At 40.3% G+C, this 13,654-nt stretch overlaps 1 protein-coding gene across 1 annotated transcript in view; it reads right to left on the reverse strand.

Moving 5' to 3' along the window:
* Nucleotides 1–9,938, reverse strand: part of Abca5 (ATP binding cassette subfamily A member 5) — a 68,694-nt gene extending 58,756 nt beyond the window's left edge. Inside the window, exons 1-2 of the mRNA XM_090350195.1 lie at nucleotides 9,852–9,938; nucleotides 1,538–1,663 (exon numbers count right to left, since the gene is read on the reverse strand). The gene's annotated coding sequence lies outside the window, so the exon portion shown is untranslated. The remainder of the gene's footprint in view (nucleotides 1–1,537; nucleotides 1,664–9,851) is intronic.
* Nucleotides 9,939–13,654: the final 3,716 nt, after the last annotated feature.

The following is a 13,654-nucleotide window of genomic DNA, read 5'->3' on the forward strand; positions in this document are numbered from 1 at the left end:
AATGGATAAGAGTAATAGAAAATGAATTTCACCTCAATAAATTCTCTTCTAAAATAAAACTGTATTCTTTGAATCATTGTACTTATCATAGTACAGTGTGTCTCTTTAGAGTATGCTTATGCTGTGAATACCATTGAAAATTCTTCTGCCCACTGACTTCCTCAGAGGTCTTAATTTATAGTCTGGGAAGTCTCTATATAAATGTCCCTATCCCAAGACCTTAGCATCTCTACCTAACAACAGCTTTGGAAAGAGTGGCTTTAGGGACATATTCAAAGGGTCCTGTTAAAGCATCCTCTAGAGGAATTGGTACTAACTTGTTTTATACAAATCTACCTAACTAATAGGGCCCTGATGACTCTTCCTCTCTAAAACAAGGACAAGATATTCCAAGGTTGTTGATCCTCTGCAAATTTTTAGAGATAGTTTGAATTATCCAAGAAACTAAATATAAAGTTGGCTTAAATGATCATTCTTTTTTTTTTTTTGCCAGTCCTGGGCTTGAGCTCAGGGCCTGAGCACTGTCCTTGGACTTTCTTAAGGCAAGAGCTCTACCGCTTGAGCCTCAGCACCATTTCTGGCTTTTTTTCTATGTATGTGGTACGGAGGAATTGAACCCGGGTCTTCGTGCACTTTAACCACTAGGCCAAACTCCCAGCCCATGATCATTCTTTTTATACACACAGAAAAATAAAATACTACAAGACCAGTAAAGTAATGGAATTACAAGCAACTTTTACTCTTCATGTTTTTCTAGATTTTCTTTTACATATGTAATACACTAAAGTATTTTATGTTATAAAAATATTAAATGAATAAATTTATAAAGGCAAAACAAAATTGATAATTATCTCTAGGAAAAAAGAGAAAGGAAAGTAGAAATACTTCACTCATCCAAACATGATTTGCTACAAACACAGAAACACTAACATGAACTTTCTCAAGTTACCTGCCAGAACACAATGGTTTAATAGATAACACTAAATTATTCATTCAGACTGAATACTGTTTAATTTTTAGCTACTAGGTCTGTCCCTCATAGAGTAGCTCACAGATTCACAATGTACTTCCTTGAGACTCAATTAGAATCTCTAATGGCTTTGTCTGAAGCTTATAAACCTACCCATCTACTCCCCCTCTAGTTGGTGCCTTTTCAATAAAATAGAACTAAATTCTATTCCTTATATACTACCTGAACATACATATAAATCACCACCACCACTACTGTGGATCTAAAATCATTAAATTTTTCCCTGACAGTATGGAATTTTTAATTAAGAAATTCAAACTTGAAGCCATAGAAACAGAGTTTCATTTAAGAAAGTACATTCACTTTTCTCTAATCTTCCTAAGTCAATACTTAAAAGTGTGCTCCAAACTTGATTTTTCTTCCTTGGTGTAAGTGAAATGCCCTGTTACCATTACACTATATTTTTATTTTCACTAAGATAACTAAAATCAGATTTTACTTTTCACAACCAAAAGCATCTTAACAAACTTAACAAAGGTATCCAAAGGCAACAAAGACAGGAATTACCAATTCCTGAGGTGGTGCAGAGTAGCTAAGAATAGGACCACTCCAACAAAAATAGATAAATCCAACACTTAGAAGCTGTAGAATCTTGAGTAAATTACTTCACTTTTCTGTTCCTTGGTTGGTCATCTGCAAAATAAGAATAATAATTGTACTTATGTCTTTGTGTTGTTAAAATGATTTAAAAAATTAGCACATTTAACAATGAAATTGTACCCAGTACATGGCCAGTATACAGATTAGTCACTACTGTATATAAAAATTGTAACAGCCACAAAAGAATAATAGAGAACACCATTATTTATGGGGGAAGAAAAGATGAAGAAAAGGCAATTAGGTAACATGAAAATGGAATAACAGAGTGTCAAGAACAAAATCCTCATAAATGAGATGAATGGCCTGGCCTCTAAAGTCAAATTAGTGACTTAGAATGAAAACTAAGTCAAGACAAATGCTTAATATCCAGTATCTACAGGGAACTCAAGAAACTAATCTCCCCCAAACCCAACAAACCATTCACTAAATGGGCAAGGGAACTAAAGAGAGACTTATCAAAAGAAGAGATTAAAATGGCAGAAAAGCACATAAGAAAATGTTCATCATCCATGGTCATAAAGGAAATGCAAATAAAAACAACCCTAAGATACCACCTTACCCCAACAAGAATGGCCAAGATTTTGAACTCAGACAATGACAGATGCTGGTAGGGTAGTGGAGAAAAAGGAACCCTACTGCTCTGCTGGTGGGATTATAAACTAGTTCAGCTACTCTGGAAAGCAGTGTGGAGGATCCAAACAGTACAAGAGCAAAGACTCAATAGTTGCATAATCAATGCTATGGATATGGTACTGGAAATATAAACACAACTACATAGACATAAAAACTTATGACTCTGGCCAGGAGTTTGGCCTAGTGGTTAAAGTGCTTGCCTAGCATGCATGAAGACCCGGGTTCAATTCCTCGGCATCACATACATAGAAAAAAGCCAGAAGTGGTGCTGAGGCTCAAGTGGTAGAGCTCCAGCCTTGAGAAAGTCCAAGGACAGTGCTCAGGCCCTGAGCTCAAGCCCAGGACTGGTAAAAAAAAAAAAAAAGCTGGAAGTGGTGCTGAGGCTCAAGTGGTAGAGCTCTAGCCTTGAGAAAGTCCAAGAACAGTGCTCAGGCCCTGAGCTCAAGCCCAGGACTGGCAAAAAAAACCAGACAAACAAAAAAACAAAACAAAACAAAAAAAACCTATGACAAACCCTCAGACTAATTTTGATTATGTTCTAAAATCCAAGTCCAATTATTGTATATAGATTCCCTTATGAATACTTATTTGTTAAACACGTCATTTGAAGTATGATATAAAAATGTTAATAAAATGTGAATTAATGCCCCTTCTATCTGGCAAATATCATGTAACCCTTTTATTAATTACAATAAAAATATAAAAAATGTTAATAAATTATTTAATTAAAAAAACTAAGTCAAGAGAATTTACAGAACTGATGGCAAGAAAATAAAAACTGAATAGGAAGTATGAATTCCATCATACAAGTATACAGGTGAATCCATATTATGAGTGATCTTAACAAGTGACCCTTTATTCAAAAGCATATCTTATTGGGTGAAAATATTAACTTTCAAAAACCTTGATCTCCCATCTATTCAAGTTAACAGTAAGTTAAAAAAAAAAAAAAACAAAAAAAAACACCAACAACTCTTCAAGAAGAAAAAAACTCATTTGTTCACTGGTTTTCTTCCCCGCAGGAAATGACCAGTATGAATAGCTGATTGAAAAAAAGTATGAAATGTTCTTTTTCTTTTCTTTTTGCTTTTTGGCCAGTCCTGGGGCTTGAACTCAGGGCCTGAGCACTGTTCTTGGGTTTTCTCAAGGCTAGAACTCTACCACTTCAGCCACACCAACACATCTGCCTTTTTCTCTCTATGTGGTACTGAGGAATAGAACCCAGGTCTTTGTGCATGCTAGGCAAGCACTCTACCCCTAAGCCAAACTCCTTGCCCTGAAATGTTCTTAACCTTGTTTCTTCATAAACCTTTAAAGTTCAATATCCACCTAAATAACAAATTGAAAGCTCTCAGCAGGTCTCTAAACAGTGACTCAACAATTTTCGAATATTATCCTTAAATCACTTACCTTCTTCAACCACAATACTCCCACCAAAGTCCACAGGGTTTTTAAGCAGACATGACTTGGCAAGAAGTATGGGGAATAAATCAACTAAGGGCTGCTTTGCATACTAATGTGAAGTACTAACTTTACTATTTCTCTGCCAATTACCATTTGAGAAAATAATTTGTTTGTTCATCAACAGTTAGTACCACATTGTCTCTGAGAATTAATGTTTGCCATCTGGGAAGAAGACAGAGGAAGACAAGAAAAAAAAAAGAACAAAAATAAAAACATGTCTGCAATGCCAACATTAGAGTAATCACAAAAAATCCTCTCTTAGTCTGGCAAAGTGCTTATGGTCCCAGCTAATCAGGAGACTGAGTGAAATCAGGAGGATCATTTTAGCCTGGGACTTCCAAACCAGCCAGAGGTATTCAGTCTCAAAAAATTAGCTATTTTGAAAATCCCCTCACCTTGGCCTCTCTGTCTGTCTTGAGGGAAAGTTAGAGTACAGACAGCGCTCTTCTATATCAAAGCCAAAAAGGACAAATGGATAGTGTCCTGAGGTCATCTCTTAAGGGTAGGGATATTAGGTTTCCCTTAAAGAAAGATGGAGAAGAGGAGGTGGCTTGCAAGTGTTGGTTTTGGTAATTATGTATCTGAAAATAGAAATCAATGTCAGCATAATATATGACCATAACAAAGATATCTATGAAGGGTGGATTAACTTCTTAAGCAGTTTTCTAGGCTATAAATTTCTTCTTCCTAGACTGTAATTCCCAAGCTTCAGAGCCTATGTGTTGATGTCTGAAAGGCAGTGAAACATTTCTTAGCCTACCCCAAGCTTAATACTGATAATAATTAGCAATAGAAGGCTACAGACGTCTAGGAATTCATTCTCTAGTGTTAAATGTTTATATAGGATCACAGTATACTTGATACAGTTCCAGTCCTGCCAATGCAATACTTTAAAAACTCAAAAAGCCAATTCTTAACTACAATGGCACAGACACCAACAAGGATACACATTTTTTTAAACTACTTTGAAGTTATTTTTCCCATTATTTCACATTGGGACATGTTTACAGCCTGTTATACAGCTTTATTATTAGATTCATTATTAATTATTAGATACATTTGAATGCTTAATAAAACCAAAGGCTTAATTAAAATTGTAGCTTTCCCAAATGATTTCCTAGATAAAAACTTCACAGTAGCCAGGTACAGGTGGCTCTCATTTGTAATTCTAACTACACAGGAGGCTGAGAACTAAGAACACAGTTCAAAGCCAGCCTAAGCAGGAAGGTCCACTAAAACTACCAAAAAGTCAAAAGTGAAGCTTTAGCTCAAGTGGTAGTGCACTATCCTTGAGCACAAAAGCACAAGGACAGCAACCAGGCTCAGAGTTCAAGAACCAGAATTGGTACACAAAAGAGAGAGAGACAAAAAGAGAAAGAGAGAGAGAGAGAAAGAGAAATGAAAATCCACCAGTCATCTTCCATCTCTAATGCTTTTCAATTGACTTAATATTAAATATTACATAATGCAAACTATCAAAACAAATGTAGTTATTAAATATTGACTACTATCTTCCATATGCTATAAAGTATGTTCAAACATGCTTTAAATAATAAACGATGCTATAAATAATTTTGAAAATCTACATAACCTTTAAAAATTATAGAATAAATTTAAATATAAGAAATTTTAAAGCTGTAGTTTTTAAAATTTAAGACATTCTGTCACAACAGTAATTGCTTTTGTGAAAAGAAGTGCTTTTATTTTTCTTTTCTTTTTGGTCATGGGGCTTGAACTCTGGGCCTGAGCTCTTCAACTCAAGACTACTACCCTACTGCTGGAGTCACAGCACCACTTCTGGTTTTGTAGTGGTTAATTGGAGATAAGAGTCTCACAGACTTTAGTGCTGGCTTTGAGCTGCAATGCTCAGATCTCAGCCTCCTGAATATTATTGCTAGGATTATAGATGTGAGCCACTGTGCCTGACTAAACAGTGCTTTTCTTAAGGAAAACTTCTCTATTAAAAAAAAAATCTATGTGAGGAGTTTGGCCTAATGGTAGAATGCTGACCTAGCATTCACAAAGACCCAGGTTCAATTCCTCAGTACAACATACATAGAAAAGCCAGAAGTGGTGCTGTGGCTCAAGTGGTAGAGCTCTAGCCTTGAGGAAAGCCCAAGGACAGTGCTCAGGCCCTGAGTTCAGTCCCCAGGACTGGCAAAAAAAAAAAAAATCCATCACTTACCAAATATTACCATTACCTGCCAAATCTTTTTAGTTAGTAAAACAATACACGGTAACAAAAACCAATTATTATTTACTTCTCTAAGGACTAAATTAATTCTATCCTATAAAATAAAGTGAGCTACTCTAATTTTCAGAGTTATCTTGGTAAGAAATGTTGGCAGTAATCTTCTCACACCCTTGAAAGATTCCCAAAAGGCTCTTAGTTGAAAATCTGTTCCTACATGTAAAAGAAGGCTATGAGTGGTCATTACTAGCCAGCTCAAGCAGAGCCAGTCACTACTTGTTTGTTTTAACTCTATACTCAGTAAACTGCATGACCGATAAGTATTTCCTTATATGCTTTACCTTGAACTTAGCCTTAGCCATTAGCTACATAACAAAATAATAATATATAGATACTAGTTGAAATTTGCTTCTCTACCACTAAAGGCAATATTTTAACCAATAGTGTCTTACTACAAGTTATTTAGTAAGCCTTCCTGAAAATTCTTACAGACCAAGATTGTGTGCTAAATAAAATGGAGGAGATGGGGCTCACAGCCTGTTCTCAAAGCCCAGGAGCTAACGGTTTTTCTACATGTTTAAATGGTAAAGGAAACAAAAAAAATAAAAAATAAATCCTCTGACAGGTTAAAAACAATTTTAAAAAATTAAGTTTCAGTCTCTACAAAGCGGTCTCTGTAAAGCATTGTGTTTGACTGTTCTGTGCTACAGTTACCAAAACAGACACCATGCCGTCTGCAATATCTAAAATATTTAATATCTCCCTTGGCAGAGTCTGCTGACTCTTGTTACACATTAACGAAGGCAGGAGGGGAAGTGAGAAAAGTAGCCTATTAACATTTACTGTAAAATTTATATATCAGGGAGTATAAGGCCAAACAAAAAGTATGATGATAGTATAACTGATAAAACTGAACATAATGTTATAACTGCACTTGAGAAAAAGAGTTTGGAACTGAATTTCCAAGCAGAAATAAAATCATGGGAAAGTTTCACCCCTCAAAGGGCCTGAAATGTAAATAACAGGTGTATGCAATATGGCAAAGCATTTCATAAATGAAGCAGGTTGAGAGGTACTTACTGGTGTAGGCCCTAGATGACACCATAAAGACAGATACTGGAAATACTGAGTATGCAAATTCAGGCACTATTGTCTTGTGCCTCCATAGACAGCACCCTCTTATGTCCTCCACAGCACTTTTACACCTGAGGGTAACTGCGTGGCTTTCTGGCTATAACACTGCACTAGTGGCTCACTCTCCTCTAAATCTCTATCTCTAGCATCACTGTCAGATTGTAAACTTGTGCTACTGCATTGAAAAAAATGAAGGTGATGGGAAAATTGTCCCTTTGTCTTTCTAGCCACCTGCGAACTTCTGTGTGTAAAGTGCATTTCACAATGTGCCATTTCAATCTAGATGGAGATCTGTCTTAATCACAATTCTGAACCACAAAACCACAAAAGCTTCAGTAAAATGGGATATTAAGTGTACCTTTTTAAATTATTTTTTATTATTTTTTTGCCAGTCCTGGGCTTGAGCTTGGGACCTGAGCACTGTCCTTGGGCTTTCTCAAGGCTAGAGCTCTACCACTTGAGCCTCAGCACCACTTCCAGCTTTTTTCTATGTATGTGGTACCAAGGAATTGAACCCCGGTCTTAGAGCTCTACCACTTGAGCCTCAGCACCACTTCCAGCTTTTTTCTATGTATGTGGTACCAAGGAATTGAACCCCGGTCTTTGTGCATGCTGCAAGCACTCTACACTAGGCCAAATGCCTGGCCTGTAAGTGTATTTTTAAATTAAGACTTTTTTTTTCTTTTTTTTAAGGAGAGGCCAATTACTTATCTGTCACATGACTTGAAAGAAATCCTATCAGCTACATTACCAGCTTCTTAATTTATAATGCCTTTTAACTCAACAGGAAATAAATTATGAATGCTTTCTTCTGCTTGAGTCCTTTAAATATTACTGTGTAAGTGTGCAATGATAAAGCAAAATACTAACTGGTGCTTGTGGCTCACACCAATTATCCTAGCTACTCAGGAGGCTGAGATCTGAGGACCTGGGCTCCAAGCCAGCCAACGCAAGAAAGTCTGATACTCTGATCTTCAAGTAACCATAAAAAGCCAGAAGCAGAGATGTGGCTCAAGTAATGGAATGCTACCCTGGAGGAAAAGAAAAAACAGAAAGAAAAGAAAACCTCACGTCTTAAATTGAAGCCCCAGGATCAACGCGCAGGTGCGCACGCGCTCGCGCGCACGCACAAACACACATATGCACACACACACACACAAATTCTAATTCTAGGTTTAGTACAACCTAAAATTTTTGACAGTATTCCTTGCTGAAGGAGGAAAACAAACTGTCATTGTACCTATATGACTAGCTATAATTTTTCATATATAATATATTCCTAGAAACTTGTACTTGAAACTTTTTTAATTCAACTGATTCACATACTCCATATGAGTATCACTTAGTAGATTATCATGAGACTCTTTATTGTAAATACTCAAACTCAATAGCCAGTGATCATAAATTGTATTCGTCTTGGCACAAAGAATAGTATCTGGAACATAAAGACATAATAATCACGTAATGTTTTACTGTGGTCTTATCAAGAACATAGGATTTCTCTACACCTTTGAAGTTTCTTCAGCCCATAACCATAAACAGCACCCACTGTTAGATTAATGTTTATTTTCGCTTTTTTAATGCTAATACTCCCCAAGCCCTAGCTGTTCTAATATCATTCATTCTCTCCTCTAAGTGTCCCCCCCAAAATACATGGTCGTTGTGCAAGCACACACAAAACACACCAGACAAAGCACCAGCATTAGGGATCTAGCTAGCATCCCTGAGTTACAATCTCAGCTCCAATTTTTATTTATTTATTTATTTTACTTTTCACTAGCTGGAACGTTGCAGTTATTTAACCTTTCGGACCCACCTCACACATCTAACTAACAACACATCTGTCCACATCTCTCACTGCTCAGAGACGCTGTGGGATAGAATTTAATGAGATCATACTGCTCATAGCTGCAGTCCAACCAAAAACAAAAACCAAAAAAAAATTTTTTTTCATTCTCCCTTTGGGAACGTCCTCAACAGACAACCAACATGATCATCTTTATTTCCTTCGCAGACTTTTATCGTTCCAAAGCAGCAATCAAAGCCAATCAAAGTCCTGGTTTGGGGGGTAGGGGGAGGCGGGCAGAGAGAGAGAGAGGGAGGTAAGGAAGAGAGGTGGGCTCAGAAGAAACAACCCCTTAGGTTACGGGCACCGCACAAACAAACAAACAAAACCCCGAGATCGATGAGTGCACGGATGTCTGCAGCGGCCCACTTGGCTCTCCCAGAACCTAGACTAGTCCCGCAGCCCGGGCTTCAGGAATTTGGATATCTGCACACACACACGACCCCTTCCCGGCCCCCCCCCGCCCTCCCCAGGAAGACAGGGTGCTCATGAAATGAATCTATTTTTCCTCCGAGGGAAGGGGCGGCGGGCGGGGGGGGGGGAGGACCGAGTCAACCCAGGCCAGCCAGCTTGGAGCCTCGAACGATGTTCCGGGTGCGACGGACCCTGTCGAACCTGCTGCCGCAGCGCGCCGGCCCGCCCGCCCGCCCCAGGCCCGACCCTGCCGGTCCCGGGGTCCGCGTCCGCCCGGAGTCCCCGCCCGCCCCGCACCTCAGCATCTTCCGAGCGGGGGTGGGGCGGGCGGGCTCCTGCAGGCGAACCCTACCTCGGGCCGGGCCTAGGTGGGTGGGTTCCGGGCCCGCTGCGCCACGCACCTCAGACGCCCCAACTCCTTCTTGCCCTCTCCCGCCGCGCCTTCGCACCCCTGCCCACGAGGGAGGGCATCCTCGCCACCCCCCCCCACACACACCCCACCAGCCCCCGGACGCTCCGGCCCCCGGGGCCCTCCTCACCATGCTCGGCGTCGTCCGCCGCAGCCGCACAGCCGTTAGGCCCCGACGCGTCGTCTCGGTGGACCGGGCACGGGGTGACGGAGCTCCGAAATGGGTGTGAGGAAGCCGCCGCGAACTGCGCGCCCCCGCCGCGACTGCGCGTCTCCGCCGCTCGGCCCCGCGCGGCTCCGCGCAGACAGGTCCAGGCGCGCGCCCGACAGAGAGACTAGCGTCCCGCCCAATCCCCGCCCCGCCTCCTGGTCTAAAACACCTGAGGGCGGGGCTCTGGGAAGACGGAGTGGGCGGACGCACGCACGTCCCCTCTCCGCCCCCTGCCATTGGCGCTGCGCGTCTGGGGGCGGGGCTATGAGAGGGCGTGGCCACGGTGGGCGGGGAATAGGCAGGGGACGGGCGGACTGGGACCCAGTCTCGAAGCGCCCTCCCGGGCTCGGAGCACTTCAGCCTGCGCGCTCTGGACTTCTGGAGCTGTCAGCGCCCCGACTGTCTCCTCCCGGGAGATCTCACCGCCTTCTTCCCAAAGGCATACACAAACAAACGAAAACAACAGATAACCCCGGCCTCCCCCTCGCCAGCCTTCTCATTCCCCCAGTGGACCTAGGACATCGGGGCTGCCCTGGTCAAAGTCTGGGAATGTGGCAGACCTTGAATTTTTTCTAAACGCCTTGGCTTGTGGCATCTCTCGGAGACTCCATACCACACTTAGATTTTGCTAAAAAAGTACAATCTGGTGTTTTGAATACCATTACCGAAAGTGACCTACATGGGGTCAAAAGTTAGTACCAGAGAAACAAGTTCGAGCGGCATAAAATTACATATTTCCTGTCCACATTTACTTGCAGAGTATTTTAAAGACTTTTCTAAATTTCATAACACTGCATAGTCATATATATATATATCATTTATCTGTCTTTTTCTACTTGTTAAATTGAAGCCAAATCTCTTCCATAGTCTTTCTACTTTTAAAAGGAAAAAAAATCTTGACCCTAGTCAAGATTTTATTTTACTGAATATGAGTTGAACAGCAAATTCAAAGATTGGGGTGCATGATTTAAAGATTTGGCAGTGGGAGTGGAGGAATGGGAGATAGAGAGACCAAGAAACTACCATAAAAGCAAAGAAGGGAACTGGATAGTGGTGGCTCATGTCTGTAATGCTAGTTACTCAGGAAGCTGAAAGCAGAAACATCTCCATTTGAAGCCAGTCATGGAAGAAAAGTTTAGACAAAAAAATTAAAGCAGCAAAAATTAGTAGGTGGAGGGATGACTCAAGTAGTAGAACATCAGCCTAGCATCCAGGAGGTTTGAAGTTCTAACCCCAAGACAGGAGAGAAAGAGGGGCTGGGAAGGAAGAACTCAGTCAATTTTTTCTCAGGGGGCTAGAGTTGAGTGTAGTGCTATAGCACTTACCTAACATGCACTAAGAACTGAGTCCCAGCAGCAAAAAGAGGGATGGAATGAAGGAAGGAAAAAAGGAAGGAAGGAAGGAAGGAAGGAAGGAAGGAAGGAAGGAAAAAGAAAGGAAGGAAGGCAGAAAAAGAAAGAAAGAAAGAAAGAAAGAAAGAAAGAAAGAAAGAAAGAAAGAAAGAAAGAAAGAAGACTACTTTCAGGCTAGAAATTGTGACCGTGATAAAGTATGAGAATAAATAACATTAAAAGAATAAGAAACAAGACCTTTTAATTAAAAGATTGCTGCAAAATAATGTATGGGCCGTGGTGTGTTCTAATGTGGGGAGCAGGCGATTTATCTGCTTGTATCTTGTAAATAGGTTAGCCACATAATCTCTTGACATTTCCATGTTACCAGCTATCAGTACCAAACAAGCAGCTGGTGAGATGTTCCTGAGTTTCTGTATCTAGGAAATAGAATCAAGCCATACTGCAAGGTTGCCATGGTGGCAACTCAAATCCCCACATCTCATTAACAGATCTTTTAGACAAATAAACCACATGGGAATATATTGGGCACTTGGAAATTGTAGCTTGAGATTTAACAAGGTATCTAATGACAAAGTTAACAATGAACCTGAAATTTGGCTGGTATCTAACTAGTGTTGAGAAAGAATAACATTGTAACTCTGTTCACTCAACTGTTGGAACTCTGGCTGGTGAACAAGGAAATATTCTGTGTGATATTTTTTTGCATGCATGCTAGACAAAAGCCTCATTGAAATGGGTCTTCTAGGCAAATTTAAGGGCAACATTGCTATATTATAATAGATTTTCCTAACATTATTTTGCATGACTGAGATATTACAAATCATAAGCCCTGTTTAAAAATACATTGCTGGGCTGGGTGTTTGGCCTAGTGGTACAGTGTTTGCTAAGCATGCATGAAGACCTGGGCTCCATTCCTTGGTATCACATATATAGAAAAGCTGGAAGTGGTGCTGTGGCTCAAGTGGTAGAGCACTAGCCTTGAGGAAAGACCAAGTGCTTAGGCCCTGAGTTCATGCCCCAGGACTGGCAAAAAAAAAAAAATCCATTGCTGTTCAACACTATTATTTGTGCTTATACATTTGCTACTTGTTTATGCTAGTCTTGGGGTTTGAACTTGTGGTCTTAGTGCTGTCCCTAAGATCCATTTAAGGATGGGGGGGGTATTTGTTGTTGTTCTTATGTTTCTGTGTGGTTAGTTGGAGACAAGCATCTCATGAACTTTTCTTCTCAGCCTGGCTTTGCATGTTGATTCTCAGATCTCAGCCTCTTAAATAGCTAGGACTGCAGGTATGAGCCACTAATGCCTGGCACATTTGCTGTTTTTATAAACTAAAAAGGTGCCAAGAAAAGTGATGCGGTTTCTAAATTCAAATTAGTATAATTTTTTTAACTGGTACCCTACAATGAGGGAATGAGGCAAGACAAATAAAGAACTATCCACTGCACTGATACAGTAGAAAGAGAAGGGAGTTAAGCATCTCTAACGTCAAGATTCCCTACATGTGCCTGAAATTGTTATTAAATAGATTAAGAAAATTAATTGTGGAAGCTTAGAAGGGTGACAAGAAGGGATTAATTTCTGATGGTAATTTTAGTTTGATTTTAATGCATTAGTAGTAGTATTCAGCTTTTGTTATATACAATAGTATAATAGCTTTTTTCCTCCTAGTCCTGGGGCTTGAACTCAGGACCTGAGCACTGTCCTTGGGCTTTCTCCAAGCTAGAGCTCTACCACTTGAGCCACAGCATCACTTACGACTTTTTTCTATGTATGTAGTACCGAGGAATGGAACCCCAGTCTTTGTGCATGCTAGGCAAGCACTCTACCACTAGGCCAAACTCCCAGCCCATAATAGCTTTTTTTATATATAACACATAAGAATTTCAGGAATATTACCCTTTGTGTTTCTCCAAACAGAAAACGTTGGCAATGAAATTGATACTTGGGGAATGTAAAACCAAAATTTGTTCTTGAAACTCAACTATCCAACACATGTTTATCAAGGGTCTGGTATTCTTGCTTCGTAAGAACTTAAAGAACAGGGTGTGGTAATACATGACTGTAATCCCAGAACTCAAGAGGATCAGGAAGAACAGGAGTTTCAGGCCAACAACTGTGCAATGAGACTTTGTATGGAACAAACAATAAGAACAAACATTCCAGGTTAACCAAAGTGTAGCACATTCCTGTAATCCAAGCACTCAGGAAGCTGGGGCAGAAGGATCACTTGAGCCCAGTTCTAGACCAGCATAGATAACTAGAGAGATTCCCACCTCAAAAACAAACAGGGCTGGGAATGTGGCTAAGTGGCACAGTGCTAGCCCAGCATTCGTGAAAGAAGCACTAGGTTTGATTCTTCAGTATCA

This window comes from Megascapheus bottae, chromosome 17 (genome assembly GCF_031878675.1).
Source record: "Megascapheus bottae isolate mThoBot1 chromosome 17, mThoBot2.hap1, whole genome shotgun sequence".
In the NCBI taxonomy this organism is placed as follows: Eukaryota; Metazoa; Chordata; class Mammalia; order Rodentia; family Geomyidae; genus Megascapheus; species Megascapheus bottae.